This window comes from Mercurialis annua, linkage group LG6 (assembly GCF_937616625.2).
Source record: "Mercurialis annua linkage group LG6, ddMerAnnu1.2, whole genome shotgun sequence".
NCBI lineage: Eukaryota > Viridiplantae > Streptophyta > Magnoliopsida > Malpighiales > Euphorbiaceae > Mercurialis > Mercurialis annua.
This window is the reverse complement of record NC_065575.1, coordinates 31019569-31037907: the sequence shown is the minus strand read 5'-3', so window position 1 is coordinate 31037907 and position 18339 is coordinate 31019569.

Genomic DNA, 18339 nt, shown 5'->3' with positions numbered 1-18339 from the left:
ATATTTTTGACAATTTTAAATTATTTTACCTATGACTTATAATATGAATTTTGTTTGGTTAATTGTTCATTTTGAAAAATTGGATAATATATATTTGGGTTAAATGCAAATTCATACACCAACTTTGACCCAATTTGCAATTACAACATAAACTTTTAAACTTGACAATGTCGGTAACCAACTTTCATTTCTTGGCAAATTGGTACACCGACCAATCATAAAACGATAAATGGCGGTTTATTACAATGTCCACGTTAGTGTTTTTTGAGTTTGGTGTATCGATTTGCCAAAAGTGTAAAGTTGGTTACTGACATTGCCAAGTTTCAAAGTTTATGTTGTAATTGCAAATTAGGTCAAAGTTGGTGTATGAATTTTCATTTAACCCTATATATTTGAATTAACTTATTTGGTTTGGAATCTGTATTTTCTTATCTGAATTTAAAATTTTAAGAAATGAATTGGATTGACTTCTTTACTTTGAACTTTTGAAAAAGAAAAACAATTTTCTGTTTTGTGTCTCTTTCATAATTTATTTATTTTAATAATAATTTACTAACGCGGTTTCCAATCTTTATACATAATTCAAATATAATTAAATACATTATTTTTTATTAATAATTAAAAAAATTACTAAATATTCTATAATTTTAAGTTTGTATCTCTTACATAAATATTTTTTTAGGCTAAATTGCATAAAAAATCACCAACTTTCGCGTGTTTTTGGTATTTAACATAATCTTTTTTTCTTGGCATAAAAAATCACCAACTTTCATTTTTTGGCATATTTGTCCACGGAATATGAAACGGCGCCGTTTTGAATGTAAAACGGCGCCGTTTTGCGGTAAACGACGTCGTTTTGCGCTTAATTTTTCAAAGGGAACGGTTATGTGGACGAATATGCCAAAAAATGAAAGTTGACGATTTTTTATGCCAAAAAAGATTATGTTAAATACCAAAAACACGCGAAAGTTGATGATTTTTTGTGCAATTAAGCCTATTTTTTATAATATCTATGAAATTTTTGGATTTATGAATATATCAAAATCTTAAAAATAACTTGAAGGCATTATTCTATAAAAAAATTCATCTGCAATTCTTCTGTATGGGTGTATCAAATCAGTCTAAATGTTACAAATAATATGAATTTATAAATTACAGTTGCTAATATTTTCTTTGTTTGTGTTTTTTGTTTTTTTGTTTTTGGACATATACTTCTAAAACAGGGACTTCTCAAGCACTCCTTACTCTCCGTCATCATTTGGTGGAACTCTTCTACTATTAGGTAAGTTTAAACTTGGATTTTATATTATTTTTTAATTTAAATAATCAAGTACGAGCTGGTGTGTCTTGTTCTAAATGATCCCAACATTTCAATTATGTGTTCTACAAAATTAAGGCAGTATTTATATCACTTTTTTCACTACTAATGGTAAGTAATTTTTATTTTTATACTTATCGTTATATATTGCTACCGTTCGTTTAGCAAATTATCCACACATGGGTACTTTAATTTGTTAAACAAATGTGTATTTAGATGGCTCAATGAGTAGCCGTAGAGTCCATTTTTATTTTCTTCGCTTAAGACTGGTTTATCATCTTCATGAGATGACCTTTCTTTTTATATATTTATATATTGTTATCTCTGGAAAAAAAAAACTATATAATTTACAAAGGTTAGCTAGGGTTAGGCTTAGCTTACTATTTAGATAAGATTCAAATTCTTATTATTAGATTAATTATAATTTTTGGATTAATTAGTGTGAGCGGAGGCGGGGTTCGGGGGCCGCTCGCCCAAGCTTATGGCCGACTTCAGATCTCGAAAGATTTTGAAAAATGGAGTCGCCACCTAGCCAAGATAGATAATGCCTTTTATATCGACTGGGTAGATCTCTCGTGCTTATGGGTGAGACCATCTTACATGGGACCAAAAGACCGGGTTCGACGGACAATATCAAAACTCTTATACTTGACTTATCGACCGCATCGTATATACATGACATATCCGGCTATCTCATATTAATCATACATGAAGTACATAAGATATCGTACTGGAAATATAAACAAGCCTAAAAAGCGGTAAATCATGTGAGACATGCATATGACTCAATCTGGACTAGCATGTGAGGCATGTAGCAAATACTCCTAAGCAAGCATTTAATCCTGATGGTTTGTATCATGTAGCAGACAGTGGCGAGTCTTTAGTCATTTCGCATGCACAAAGCCTAAATTGGATGTCTAAGTGAGATTGATTTTATTTTAAGTCATCTTGAATGCCTATACAACCACTAATTACATTTTCATGGCAGCCTTATGAGTTTTAGGTGATTAATTGGACTTACTGGATTAAGAGCTAAATTAACATGGTTAAGTTCATTAACATGTTAGTATTGGATCCGGACATGCTTTGGAAAACGTATAAACAATGTAACCATACACAATTAGTAGTTGGATATGCATACAAGGTTAGGAATACTTGTTAACCTTATAGACCCGGAGTGTCTGGCACTCGTCTATCGCCTGACAGTCCGTGTGATTGGAATTAGGACTTGGTCCAAACACAAATGTTCTTCGTATCTTTTATACGGATCCATTGGTTTGAATCGGGGTCAATTTCGAGTTTAAACGTACCTGAAATGGCTTCTGAAATATTCTTGTCTACGGCGGGCTTGGGCCTTAGGGCCCTGTTGGCATGGCAGATTACAAAATAGGTCTTTGACCCCGAAACAAATTGGATGTACCCCATAACAATATAAAATCATATCCTACAACTAATTACAAATCTGTGGGCTCAAACGGGGTCGAATTCCGAGTTCAAACGAACCCAACAACACAAGAGAAAATCTAGATTGAGTTTGGAAGATTTGGAGACGTTTGGAGCTGAAGATCAGTGGAGCCATCTGGAGTTGCGATGGCGCCATTGTTGAGTGGCGGTGGCGCCATCATATGGTTTCATGCAAAAACAACACAAAGCGAGCATAAAACAAAGAAAAAACATACTGGAGCTTTCTAAGATCGAAATATAAAGCTTAAATTTTATTTAAACATCCCAAATACATATTTCTAGATTGATTTCATGGCAATCATGGAAAACAACTAAGAACATGGCAAATATCGCTATTGAACTCTAATATGCATTCTAAGCATTCGATTTGAACAATTAAGCATGGTCGAGACTAAAATTGGTGGAAACAACCTATAAATATGTTTCTAAATCGATTTCATGGCAATAATGGTGAAAGATTAAAAACATTTTAATTATGGAAAAACATTAAAAAAAATAAGCTAACATACATTCTAATGACAAATTTTGACATAAACATGCATAATTAACAATTTGAGGGGCTAAATTGTAATTTTTCCAAATCTGATTTGGCAAATTTGATAGATTATCGACCAGATTGTAAATGTTGACAATTTGAGGGGGTAAACTGTAATTTTTTCAAATATGAGTTTTAGATGCCTTAAGGGATGTTGGGCATGTTTATTTGAGTGGTTTGGTTAATTGAATTCGTATTGGTTTGATTTGATTTGATTTATGCGGTTTTGGTAAATTTTTAAAGTATAACACTAAAGTGCACTTTTTAAAAAAAATCAAGAACTATTTTGTATATTTTTCACAAGGGGATGTTTTTATGAACTATTTTGATTAAAATATTTAATAGAGTTATGTGGATTTGATTTAATGGTTTTGCTTCGGAAAGCGATTTGACGATTTTCAATAAATCGGGGAGTTTTTGGCATTTTAATCATGTGACGGTTTTGTAGCCTAAAGGGCTGTTTTAACATAAAGTTTTCATGGAAAGGAGTTTTAATTTTTTTTTTTTTGGTTTGTCCTAAAATCTAGACGCGCTCCAAATCGTATTTTTGGTGTTTTTATGAAAAATGAGGTTTTCGTGTTTTAAGTCGAAATGGTTTTTATAGATGGAACTCGTTCTCGAAATGGAAGTGAGATAGTACATTTCTGGAGAACTTGAAGTTAAAATATGATATAAATATTTTCATACCTTGTGGATGGAAATTTGGATTTCAGGCCTAGAAACGAGGTTTCAGCCGAAATGAGCGTGTTGACACCCCAGTAAAATGTTTAAAGGTTTTAGAAACATGTCGTGACTTTTGATGTGGTTTTATAATTTCGGAAAAGATGGTTTTGGGCCCGAACTTAGTCGGGATTTGTAAATTCACTAAGTTGTGCCTTTTTTATGGAACAAAAGATCACTTTACCCCCTGAACTTTGCACAAATTATCAAAAATGTCCAAATTAGCGAAACCGGATCACTTTTACCCTGAACTTGGCAAAACCGTCTCAAAAACCCTCCTACGCTGACTTGGCACCTTAACTGGAGAGTGGGTTTCTAATTATTTATTATTACTCTAATTAATCATACTTAAATATAAATTAACTCCTAATTAATCTAAGGGCCTTTTTGAACCTTTTTTTCAAACAAAAATTAATTTTTTTTTTCAAATTTCCGGCGAGCTATTCCTCGACGGAGAAGAAGAGTTGCTGCTCCTCGGAGGAGCAGCAGCTCCGACATCTATTCTTTGAAGAACACACCCGCGTCTGTTCTTCGAAGAACAGATGCGGTCTGTAAATTTTAAAAAAAAAATTAAAAAAATTAATTTTTTTATTAAAAATATAAACTTGAGGGTTAATTTGTTGTATATATGAAATTTGTGGTTTAATTTGTTATATATAGTTTTAAATTATAGGGATTAATTTTTATGTTCTTTAAATTATTAGGTATTAATTTAAAATGTTTAAAAACAATAAGGACCATTTTTAATCTTTCTTTATCAAAAACCACCTTAGAAAACCGAAACCACCATCAAAACCGGAGAGTGTATCTCACTCCCTTGGGTGAGAGTGGGGAGAGGGGGTTTTGTACCATTTTTAACAATTTCAGGGTAAAAGTGATCCTGTTTTACTAATTTGGACGTTTTTGATACTTTGTGCCAAGTTCGGGGGGTAAAGTGATCCTTCGTTCATTTTTTATGGTTTTACTCGATTTGCGTGTTTCCACATGTTGTGATGTTATCGAATGCTTGTCTTGTGTGTTGTTGTCTCAATGAGTTTGGTTGTTAGAATTCTAGAGTTAGGCGTGATTGTTGTCGTATCGTTTATTAACTTAATCGATTTATGGTAGACTCGCCTTTATCGAGGTAGTTGGCGTCGGAGATGGTGTAATCTCGAGGAGCGATCCAGTGACGATGATTATACTGTGATTACACCGTTTCAGTGAGTTTTATTTTTTATGTTTATTTTATTAAGAAAAATATTTTAATATACGAGAAATGTTTTAAGTATAGTTTTCGAAATTGGTTTTTAAATATCGTATAGAAGACTTGGAACGTGCTACATAATGGGCGTCATTAAGACTACTTGCGCATCGATATGAATCGAACATGGGAAATGTGATTATACACGTGTATTAAAAATATACTATGGTACTCAGTGGATTAATTTCTCGTGCCATGTGTGGTAAAGATGTACTCGATGGATTAATTTCTCGGGCCATGTGTGGTAGAGATTTACTCGATGGATTAATTTCTCGGGGTTTGCTAGTGATATACTCGATTGATTAATTTCTCGTGCTTCACAATTTGTGGATTAAGTGAAGCCGGTGATGTACTCGATGGATTAATTACTCGATCTTCACGACTCCTTAGATTACGGATTGGATTATAGTCCAAGTGATTGGTCGGTGATGTACTCAATGGATTAATATCTCGGACTTCACGATCACTTGGATTTGATGATATTGTGGGATATCACAAGTGGAGGTTTAGGGTTATTGATTTCCGTACTTATTTATATATGTATTATTGTTTTGGTTTTCGAACTTTATAATTATATATAACTTATATAACTCACTCAGTTTCGACTGCCCCCGTTGTTGTTTTCATTTTCATGTTTATCGAGTAAGCGAGTGGACTTCCATTTTCACTTTGGAGGTTCGGTTGTCAAAAGAATTCAATGTCGTTTTAGTTCTAGTCCACGGTAGTTGTTAGACATCGAGTCAGTTGTTGTATGTTATGTTTACGTTTTGTTTTCCGCACTCTGTTATAAAACTTTTTTATTTATAAAATGTTTTTGTTTTCTGTTTCTCGCGTTTTAATGTTTACGTTAGCAGTGAGATGAGAATTGGAGTCTCGATTTTTCCCCGAGCATGTGGTTGTATGTTTGCTTGTAAGTTTATCTATCGTTTTCCGAGGCTTACTACGGGTCTAGAGCAACCGCTTCTGTTCTCTAGCATCGGTCGCGATGTCGTGAGATCGGATCGTGGCATTTGGTCACCTTCTAAAGGACCTAATAAGCTTTACATGACCTTATACTAAAATCCTCTAATCAAATCAATCAAGGCATATATGGAGTAGTCAATCATAAAAGTACCAATCATAGGTTAAAGTCTAACTCTTTTTTCTATCATGATATTACACTTTGTTTATTTTCTTGTCTATGTTTCTTATTATAAATAGAACAAACACCCAATTTATTTGGTGAGCCTAAATAACTGAAATACTTAACTAACTATTGCTTTGTGATCAACAATTTTTCTTACTCTATATATAAGCTTGTAGCCAAGTAGGTTATCTTTCATACATTTCACCTAAATATACCCACAACACCCCCCCTATGTTGTGTTATCACTAATATTCGATATCCTAATTCCATAGAATTTGCCTATTCTTATTTAAGATTTCAACAAAATCAATAGAATTTATAATAAAGTACAGTAGGCGAAACATACTTAATCATACTTAATGAAATTATTCTAAAAACTTTTAAAAAATATTTTAATTTAAATATAGCTTAGATTCGCCTCACTTATATTCTCACAAAAATCATAAATTTTAGAGATAATCTTTTTTTATAAATTTAGGGATATAAAATTTAAAAAAATTTAGAGAGACAAAATTTATAAGTTTTAGAGAAATATTTAGAGAGAGAAAATTTATAAAATTTAGTAATGTTTTAGAGAAAAATTTTATAAATGTTGAAATATAAAATTTTAAAAAGAGACAGTTCATAAATTTTTATTAGAGAGATGTAATTCATAGATTTTTGTGAGACAAAATTTTTTAGAGAAAAAATCTATAAAATTTGAGATATAAAAGGCGAGAAAAATCACAGATTTTAGATTTTATAGAGAAAATGTTTTAAATAGAAAAGATTTATATCTTCAAAGAAAGAATTCAGAACTTCTAATGAGAAAAAAAATTAAAAAAGAAAATCTATAAATTTTAAAATATTTTGGTTTAGAAATAAAATTCATAAACTTTAAAGGAAAATTTTTAGAGAAAAATTTATAAATTTAAGTGATTTTTTAAGAGAAAAAAAATTGTTTCAAAATAAATCAAACATTATTCAAATAGCCAAAATTCAAATTTTATACATTCATGATAAAATAAGGAGAAACTTTACTTTTTCTAACCAACCACTAAATAAGAGACATGACACATTCAAAATAAAAAAAAAGTCAAAAACATGTAAAAAGAGGTCAAAAACGCAGCTGACACATGTTTGACCCGCGCGTCAGTACGTGTCAGCGTGTCAAAAATATTTAAACATGTATTATTTGTATATCTAAAATGTATCACGAACATATTTGATTATTATTTTCTTATATTTCTAAAAGAGATTCGAAAAGAGTTTCAAGACTGAAAAAATAGGTGGTTATCTCTAGGCTTACATTTTGAAAAAAAAAGGTATTTTTCGTTTTGTTTTGTTATGATTTAGTTTCCGTAAATATTTTTGACTGTTAATTAGTGAATTTTGATGATATTCTGAATTATAAAGGTTTGTTTTTAGTCATTGAGATATTATTGAAAGTTGCAGCTAATTGAGATTTGATTATCGAAAGTTGCTGCTAATTGAAATTTTATTATTGACGCTAATTGAATTTTTATTATTAATTTTTTTCTCTATAACTATGATGTATCGGTATTATCAAAAATGTATTACGATGTATCGACAATGTATTTATAATGTATCAACCATTCTAAAATTTATTTTGTTGAAAATAATCATTCTGAGTTGGAGACGGATTTTAGAAATTATAATCAATGGTGTATCCACAAAATTCATTTCGTTAAAATAGTCAAAAAGGATAAAAATCTGTGAATTATCAGTTGTGCATCGGCGATTTATTTACAATGTAACAGTGGTGTACTATCATTGATGTATCCAATATGTATATACATAATAAACTGAACAAATAACTATATAATGCCTTCATTAAATTTATCATCAGCTGTAATCTTACACAATTTAAATTAAAAATGTAAATATTTATAATTTTCTAATTTACATAACAAATCATATCTCAGAAATAATTCAAATACATCTTAGAAATAAGTCATATACATTTAAAAACATTTCAGATACATCTCAAAAACAGTACAGAGATGTCTCAAAACTAACTCAGCTACATTTTTGAAATAAAGAAAGTAGTCTAAACTTCTTGCAAAATATATTGATAAAACCATCAAACTACAAAACATAAAAAAAAATCAGTAAACAAAAATTAATTAATAGATATCACATAATACATACAAAAATATAAAAATAATACATTTCAGATATATCTAATAAACAAATAAAATACATTGCAAAACATTATAGATGCGTCTCAGAATTTCTAAAGAATTGTAACATTCTACAAGTCCGCTTGGATCATCACATATCAAATAATACATAAAAGATATAAAAATGATACATTTAAAATACATTTAATAAACAGCTAAAATGTAACTAATAAACAACTAAAATACATCTCAAAAATAACCTATATGCGTCTCAAAACCGGCTCAGCTGGATATCGATTTCATCTCAAAAAAAATTCTCGGCAACCAAATAAAAGCTAATTGTATTTGAAATGAATAAACAAATAATATTTTTTTTTTTGATTTTATAGTGACATAAGAAATAACCCAAGAAAACCCATAAATGAAAATAGAAAAAGAATCCAAACTCATGAATAAGTAGTATTAAAGATCTATCACTAAGATGTGTATTAAAAAAATTCCAATTTCGAGTTCAGATTGTGATGATCATAGTAGCTAGAGCAGTATGAGCACAAACAGTAGCTGCAATTCAAGTTCTACAAAACTAGCTTACAGTTCTAATTTATTACATATGAAACCCTTTTATTACAGCAGCCAAAGAGCAATAAAGAATTTATGCATTACTTAGAGAGGAAACCATGAACTAAAGCATAGAAAAATAGAGCATGATGAAATCAACATTTGGAAAACAAAAATAAACAAGCACTGAAGCCGAAACAAAACCCAAAGACAAAAATAATTAATTTTGTATTTGAAGAGACTATGTATATTGAAATTTAAAAGTTCCCATCTACACCAACAATTATAATTATACTATACATGAAACCTAAGGACCAAACGACATTAGATTGTATATAAAAACAAAACAGAGAGTGTCAATAAAGGTAGAAGGACTCAAGCTCTTATCCGCCTGATAAGTCAAAATAGCATGGCAAAGTAACTTATTGGCCTATATATTTATTAAAACTTACAATTCAATCCTTAACTTTTATTTATTAATGATTAAAGTATATTTGAAAAAATATTAATCTGATAAATTATGACACTTTATCAATTTTTAAATAAACATATTTTAATACTATTAGTATATAAAAAAACTAATTTAAATATTTTGCTTATACAATCACTTTTATATACATGCTTCTGAAGCTTCCACTTTCCCTCATGAATGCAAAATATAATTAAATTGATGTGAATAATAATAAAATATTATTTTTGAATATGATGACTTTTATTTTTTTTTTATATATATTGTGAATTATCTTTTTATTAGAATTTATTTTTTTCCACGAGTTTCTTTCATTCATAATTTTTTTTAATCATGAACCATGTAATCGTTACAATCTTAAAAATATATATCTAAACTTAAAAAGTTAAAAACAAATTATTATTTAAAATAGTTTAACATGATATTATTCTACAATTACAATTATTGAATTAATATCTATATAATGAAAATATTATATACTATAACTTAAATGTAAGGATATACTATAACCTAAGTAAAATATTTATTTATACAGTAAAATGAAAATTTAATACAAAAATTTGAACATCCTTATGTAAGTATAGATTCATTTATTTTTAACCAATAATAATATTTTTTGTGACATTTTTTTAATATTTAGTAAATTATTAATTTTATTAATATATAAATTAATAATTCAGATATGATAATTTCAAATATTTTTGTAATATATGTTATGATAAATTAATAACACCTTCTCATGTATGTTAATGCATTTATTCGTCCTTTATAACACCTCTCATATTCTATTTTTTCACACTTAAACTCATATGCTATAATATGTCAGTCTATTTGTTAGTTAAGAATTTTGGTTTTATCAAATGACCCGACTGTAATTATTTCTAAATTAAGCTCATGTTGATACTTAAGTTTTTTAAGAAAAATATAATAAAATCTGATAGCATTACAATTAATTTTAAATTATTATCTTCATAATTGATAAAATGTAACAGTATATTAAGCTTAAATAAGATGCAAATTAAATTTTTAAGATTCCAAAGATATATATTTAATCATTTTTCTATAATTATGTAATAAAAAAATATTATAAATATACAATTAATTTATTTCAAATGTAATATCCATAATTTTTATTATCTATGGATGAAAAAAATGGCATACAATGAGATAGCTGTAATAATTTATTACTTTTATTTTTTAAAAACATAGGCATATCATGTAATTTTATAATAATTCACTTATAGTGCGAAAAAAACTGTGGATGTGAATATACGAGATAACAATATAGGTGGATAAATTCAAACTTGACAATAAACAATAAATAAGGAATATGTTATAATATTTTGTTCATCTCTAAATATGATTTTTGTTAAATAGTGTTTTGACTGTCGAATTTTCAAAAGTATCAACATATAAATTTTTCATTAAGATATTGCTTTTGATCAATATATAATTAATTTATAAATATTTCTATTAATTAGATTATTGAATAAGACAACTCCTCTTGATTAAAAGCAGACATATTAAATTTTATCAAATGTGTTTAATTGTATAACAAGAAAAAACATGAGGTGTTATAATATATTTATAACAATCAACGGGTGGATTGATGTATTTTAATATACCTCCATGGAAATTTAATAATTTATATTCTATATTACTATTTGTAATTTATTTAATTAGTTGTTTTTTCAATAAAATAGAATTTAATTGATGTTATTTTTTTAATGATAATTTTAAAACTAATGTTATATAATAAAAATATATAAATTCTTATTAAAAATGTATTATTTAAAATAATTACTTAATTCAACATTAATTATTTATTTAATGATAAAGAGCCAAAACAACGTTTGGCCCATTTGCTAGTATACATTAAAGTTAAGAGTCAAACGATATAGATAGACAACGACAAAATGTCATGTATAAACGACACATAAAATAAAACGAGAATGCAAATAGTGGACATTTAAATGGTAGAAAACGGCAGTAATGAATTGCAAGTTGCATATGCCAACTCTTAATTGGCTTACTCTCTCTACTCACACCTAATAAGATAAAACAATGAGGAAAAATAATACTTTTACTCCTTCTATGTATTAAAATTACACCAAATCTTCAATTTTATTTTATTTTAACAATTTAATTATTTTTAAGTTTATAAAATCTCATTAGTTTATTTCTATAAATGTATTTGATAAAATAATATTTTACGCTTATAATTATCTTATTATGTTAATTAGGTATAAAAATACAAATACTGAATATCAAAATTATAAAATTATAAAAATATTTATATTTATCTTTATTTTTTAATTTTATGAATATATATATATATATATATATATATATATATATATATATATATATATATATATATATATATATATATATATATATATATATATATATATATATATATATATATATATATATATCTTATGTGTATTATTAATTTAAAAATATATAATAAATTAAAACTTCAAATATATAAAATTTTAAGTCAGCGATGGTGAAGTGGAATCATAACTTAAATCTTAATATAATCCTATTAACTAATACATACATACATTATAAATTGAGTCATGTAATAATTTATTAAAAAGAAATAAAAATTTAAAATATAATAACTAAATTTTTTTTTAATTTTTTTTAAAAAATTATAAATAAATATATTTTGCTAATTAAACAAATTAAAAAAAGAAAAAAATATAACACTAATAAAAAAGGAATACAATTTTTTTTTAAAAGCGCATGTTACACATATCTTTTTATTTAATGAAAATTTTAAAAACTGATACTTAATGATGGATACAGAATCCTATACTAGTTACAATGCAGCTGAGTCACGGGAGATCTATTCTCAGGTGTTACCGGACTCCTAACGAGAAACATGAATACATGAGGAAGACAGCGGAATCCATAGGATCCGCCGATGTATCATTCAATAAGACGAAGACTGAATCCCTTAGGATCCGCCCAAAGCGCGTTAATCCTGGATCCGGACCGATCGCCAGATCTACTATAATATCTCGAAGTATCTTCCTATTTGGACAGAATCTCCATCATAGGAAGATAAGCTCTATCTTAGGAAGACGAGACTATTTAGGAAGACGTTCCTAAATAGAACTCATGTCTGAATAAGGTAGATCACGCTAAATCAGGGTTAATCCCTACAAAGTAGGATTCACTTACCTACTACAACTCTACAAGCTATGCATTCATCTACTATAAAAGGAGCATGAGGTATGCCTAGAAACACAATTACATTCATATCCTCAAAACGCTGCTCAAAGCTCTAAACTGACTTTAGCATCGGAGAGTTAATCGGACAACCACCGTCCGGTTAGCTTATGCCCTGTTTTGCAGGTCTCATTCACCGATTCAGAAGGCAAACCCCATCAATTGGCGCTGTCTATGGGAAAAGCTTAACTCAACTTCAAATTCGAAGGAGCTTTTTCTGAACTCAAACAAATTTCATTGAAGAAGATGACTTCTGAAGAAATGAACCTGAAAGACAAACAACCAATGGACCCAAAAAACACGCTGGAAATAATCAACGTCGCTGAAGATGGGCTGCACAGCTCCGGAGGGAGAAGTGATATCGGAGGACCCTCTTTTTCAACCCCCCAGTACCAAACTAACCCGATGAGAGGTTCAACCCAATTGCTTTCAATCTGAGAACTGATGAACAATCAACGCCAGGCATGGCAGCACAAGATCTGTACAACGAGATGTTAAAAAAGTGCTAGAATCTGTTCAGGCAAACCTAGATAAATTGGCCAATGAAGCAAAAAGAACAAACGACAGGCACGAAGAAACAATGAAAATCCTAAGGGGTAATTTCAGCCCAACAGCAGCAAGAAGAAGAGGAAGAACCGAAAACGCAAACCCAAGCCGACAAGATCCAACTAGAGGAGGAAATGACAGAAGAAGGGAACCCAGGAATGGAGGAAACGAGGGAAGGAACGACAGAAACCAACGAGAAAATGAAAACAAGCAATGTCCGAAAGCTCCTGCCTAGACTTGGAGGCAAACCAAGTAATATCTTCAGAAATCGCCAAAGTCCTGATGTATTCCGCCAGAACCTGAGGATTCAGCAAGCTGTCTGGATCATGATCTTCAACCCACTGCACCAAGCTAGGAGCAGAAGAAGAACCTCCAGGAAGACTCTCCCTTGAAGGAGATTCGTCGTTAACTCGACGCCGCTTCCTGGACGGCGAATCCATAATGTCTTGACTCAGTAAAACCTCCTCCGAATCAATAACAATCACCTCGTCCAAATTTACTTCCCCAGCTTCTTCCGGAATATTCAGTGGAGCTGGAGGGGGAAGTAGAGCTACAACAGCCTCATCACCTAAAGGTTCTTCGACAGCATCGCCGTCTGCAATGACGATTACTCTGTCACCAACAAGCAACACTGCCCCGGCAGGAACCTGTAATACCCCAAAAGATTTAATTATTTATTTGGGCCACGTGTCCAGTTTGGACTCGCCAGAGTGGCGAAATCGGAAAGATTTCTGATAAAATTATGATAAATAAGTTTTAGTAGGTCGGTTTTGGAAAATATAATAGCGAAGAATTTAATAATACATTTCAATTCTAGAGTTGGAAGTGGAATTAAAAGGAAAAATGTCAAGAAAGGCCCAAAATAAAGTGCAGGGACTAAAGTGGTAATTTAGCCACTATGTGTCGAAAATGGAAAATTGTAGATTTTGGCGGGAAAGTAGTAATATCGAGCTTAGTATTATTTATTGAATATAAATAATACGTATTAGTTATAATTAAAGTGTTAAACGATTTAGCTATGGACTAAATCGTATAAAAGAAAAGTTTAAAAGATAAATTGTAATAAAAAAAGAAAAGATGGATCAAAGTGAGCTTTTAACCAAGATATATATATAAACTTCATTATGAATGAATGAAGAATCAGAGAACAGAAAGAAAATTCAAGAAAGTTAGAGAGATATCGATCGATACCGTCGTTTCGCCGCTGTTTCTCCGTTGACATCCGAATCGAGCGATTTCTGCGGCGATTTCTTCCGAATCGAGAGCTCTATCGATCCTAAGCTTCATTTCAAGGTAAATCTTTGAGAATTTTTGTTAAAAATTGATATAAAAGGGCTGTTTTGAGTTATATAGGATATTAGGATTGAATTCAACGTTTTTGAAGTTATTATAGCGTTTTAATGAAAACGGAGGAACGAGATTTGAGTAGGAAAGAGTTTAGCACGTCGGGATGGAGGCAAAATCCTGAAAATTGATTTCCGGGGGGCTTTGCACGACCGTGCACCAGAGGTGCACGAACGTGCACCACCATGGTATTGAAGGGCACGCCCGTGCACTCTGACTCGTATCCACGTGTATATGATGCATATTCGATTTAGAAATTCGGCGTTTTCGAGTAATTTGACTCCAAAGGACATATTTCGGACTTTAAGAATTATAGTCTCGAGCTAAGCTCGACGTTTTCGATAGTCAACAATAATGGAAAACGCTAAGTATGTTATACGATTCTCGAGAATGAGAAGCGGTATTCGCTAGGTCGTCGATACGACTAAAGTTATCGAATACGTAAATAAGAATAAAAACGAATCTAAACCCTAAAACTTAGAAGTATAATACGTGTAAAAGTACGAGTTTCACGTCTAACTATTAAACGATTTATCAGACGTGTCAGCGAGTAGTGGGGTCAGTAGACGTGGACTAGCGAGGGCATACTATCAGATCGACCACACCATTACTTGGATAGCGGTCACTGTGAGTTGCACTTTACTTTCGTGTATTATATATATTAAAATTATTTTATATAGATATGTATACTGTTTATACGCATCGCATGTTATATGATTTGATTAAATGTTATATGTTTCTATCAAGTTTATATACGAGGAACTAGTATGCGATCCGAAGAAACTAGCTACCTATTGGGTGTCAATAGGCTGTGTGATCACCAGTATCGAGTCAGTCTAGTGTGTTTGCATATGAGAAATGATTTGATATATACATGCACAATATGAATACGAATATGAATATGAATTTCGAAGTTGGATAATAAATTCGATACGAGTGAGCACTAGGCTACGGTGTAGTCTGGAGTCCCCGTATCTAGTGAGTTGGACTCACACTTTGGAATTAAGAGATGAGTCGCGATCGACGAGGTAGAGTGTGAACACTCCCGGGTCGAACTATCCGGATCAGTATAATTTGATTATTCAAAAGTTGTGTCGCATGCTAGGATATTAGTTTCGAACGGATCAAATACCTGTTTATATGTATTATTTTATATTATTGTTTTCTTGAAATGCGATGTTATGTTTTATTGTAATGCCGTAGTAAACTGCAAACTCACTCAGTATTTTTCCAAATACTGACCCCTCACTTTTGATGTATTTCAGGTGCTTAGTGTGTAGAATTAACTAGAAGCCAGTTTTGAAGTCCAAAAGTCAGCGGTGTATGTATAGTCTCTTGACTTCTGTGAGTGCTGTAGTAGTGGTCCCGTGTTGACAGAGTCGTAGCCTAGACAGCAGTACATTTTGAGTGTACATATTACTTGCTGTCCTGTTTATATGTTTTTGATAGGCTACATGTAGTATGTTTTATCTACGGCCCCATATGCCGGTGATATGTTCTGTTACACTAACTTTTGTATATAGTACCGCGAGGCCAGTTCGTACAGGGTACGGTAACTAGAGCCCGCGAGGTTTTGAACAGTTAGTGTAAACATATGGTTATATGTTATATATGTGTATTTGCTTCCGTTATTTGTTATAAATTGTTTATTAATTGCGAAAAATTAATAGTGGTTTAAGGCTTGCTACGGGTTCCGGAGCTACCACTCCCGTTCCCTAGCGCCGGTTGCGGCTCAATATTTTGGGTCGTGACAGAACCACAGCAACTTGAGCCTCATTTCCTGGAATAGGCTCGGCGATGTGGATTTCAGGACCGCCCAATGGAATATCCAAATCTACTTGAAACCCGGAAAGTAAATCGTCAGAAGAAGATGACATCCTATAAAAGGAAAAGAAACACTAATAAACTTCAAATAATAAATAAACCTTGAAGAAAGGAAAAATGAAGATCCGCCAGGCCTCGAGAAGGATCCTCCAAAGGAAACGATCGATATCGAAGATGACTACTAATCAAAACGTCTAAAACGTGACGTTGAAAGACACTATGGAATGACAAGTCAAAAGCAAGAATGGAATCGGACAAATTTAAAGGAGACAGATAGTTTTGAACTTGATGAGTAGAAAAACCATCCGGAAAATGAAGAAAAAAAAAGTTATGATACACTCACTATAAAGAAAAGCCTCCGCCAGCGATTATTTAAACAAGGCAGATAAATACGGGATCGACCTCTCCTACCAAGTGCAAACACGAAGCAACCGTCACACTTTCTAAAATCTACGAAATAGTGAAGGACATTAAGAGAAGGGGTATGACCCCGAAGCCTACACGCTTCCACGAAAGCAAGTATTATCTTAATCGTACCAGGATAGAGATGCCCTAAGGCAACTCCTAAATCTCTACACACTTCTACTAAAAAAGGATCTAAAGGGAACCTAAGACCAGCAACGAATTGTTCTTCAAAAACAATCGCCCTACAAGACGAACCAGGGGACTCAGAAGCAGCCATATCGGCACTGGGTAATATTACTCTATAGTCGAAAGAAAAACTATACTTAAAATAAATATCTAAGACTTCGTTCCTACGAAGTCCCGATCTGGTGATGGCCATGGCGGTGTATGCTTTTCCGATCGACTAAGAGGCATCCTAGAACAGGAAATCACAAACACAAATGAAAACTAAAAATCAAACAAGGAAAATATCGAAGAACACCAAGAACAACAAAACAATTTCCAGAATGTCATTTATAGATATAGAAGAAAACAGAGAAATAGCTTTAAATCTTCAAAGCACAAACAAACAAAAGAAACATACCTGAAATCTGGAAAAGCAAATGATGGAAAGCAACGAGCAAACGAAGAACAGAAGAATCCTAAAAAGTCAGGAGAATATAATCAGAGAATGAGAGTACTTTCGAAGAGAAACATGAAGAGTTTAAATACGAGGAACATGATAACACCAAATCATTAAATATTGACACGTGGCAAGAAACAGAATCTTAATAGAGAAGAAAAGCGACTCGCCAACATATGAAGCGACTCGCCCAGAATATGAAAAGACTCAGCTCCCAAAGAGCCAAAATTTACTAAGGCATTAATACCCAATACTTCAGTTCACTTCCGGGGGGGGGCTAATGATGGATACTGAATCCTATACTAGTTACAATGGAGCTGAGTCACAGGAGATCCATTCTCAGGTGTTACCGGACTCCTAATGAGAAACATGAATATATGAGGAAGACAGTCGAATCCATAGGATCCGCCGATGTAACATTCAATAAGACGAAGACCGAATCCCTTAGGATCCGCCTAAAGCGCGTTAATCCTGGATCTGGACCGATCCCCAGATCTACTATGATATTTCGAAGTATCTTCCTATTGGACAGAATCTCCATCATAGGAAGATAAGCTCTACCTTAGGAAGACGAGACTATTTAGGAAGACGTTCCTAAATAGGATTCATGTCTGAATAAGGTAGATCACGCTAAATCAGGGCCAATCCCTACAAAGTAGGATTCACTTACCTACTACAACTCTACAAGGTATGCATTCATCTACTATAAAAGGAGCATGAGGTATGCCTAGAAACATAATTACATTCATATACTCAAAACGCTGCTCGAAGCTCTAAACTGACTTTAGCATCAGAGAGTTAA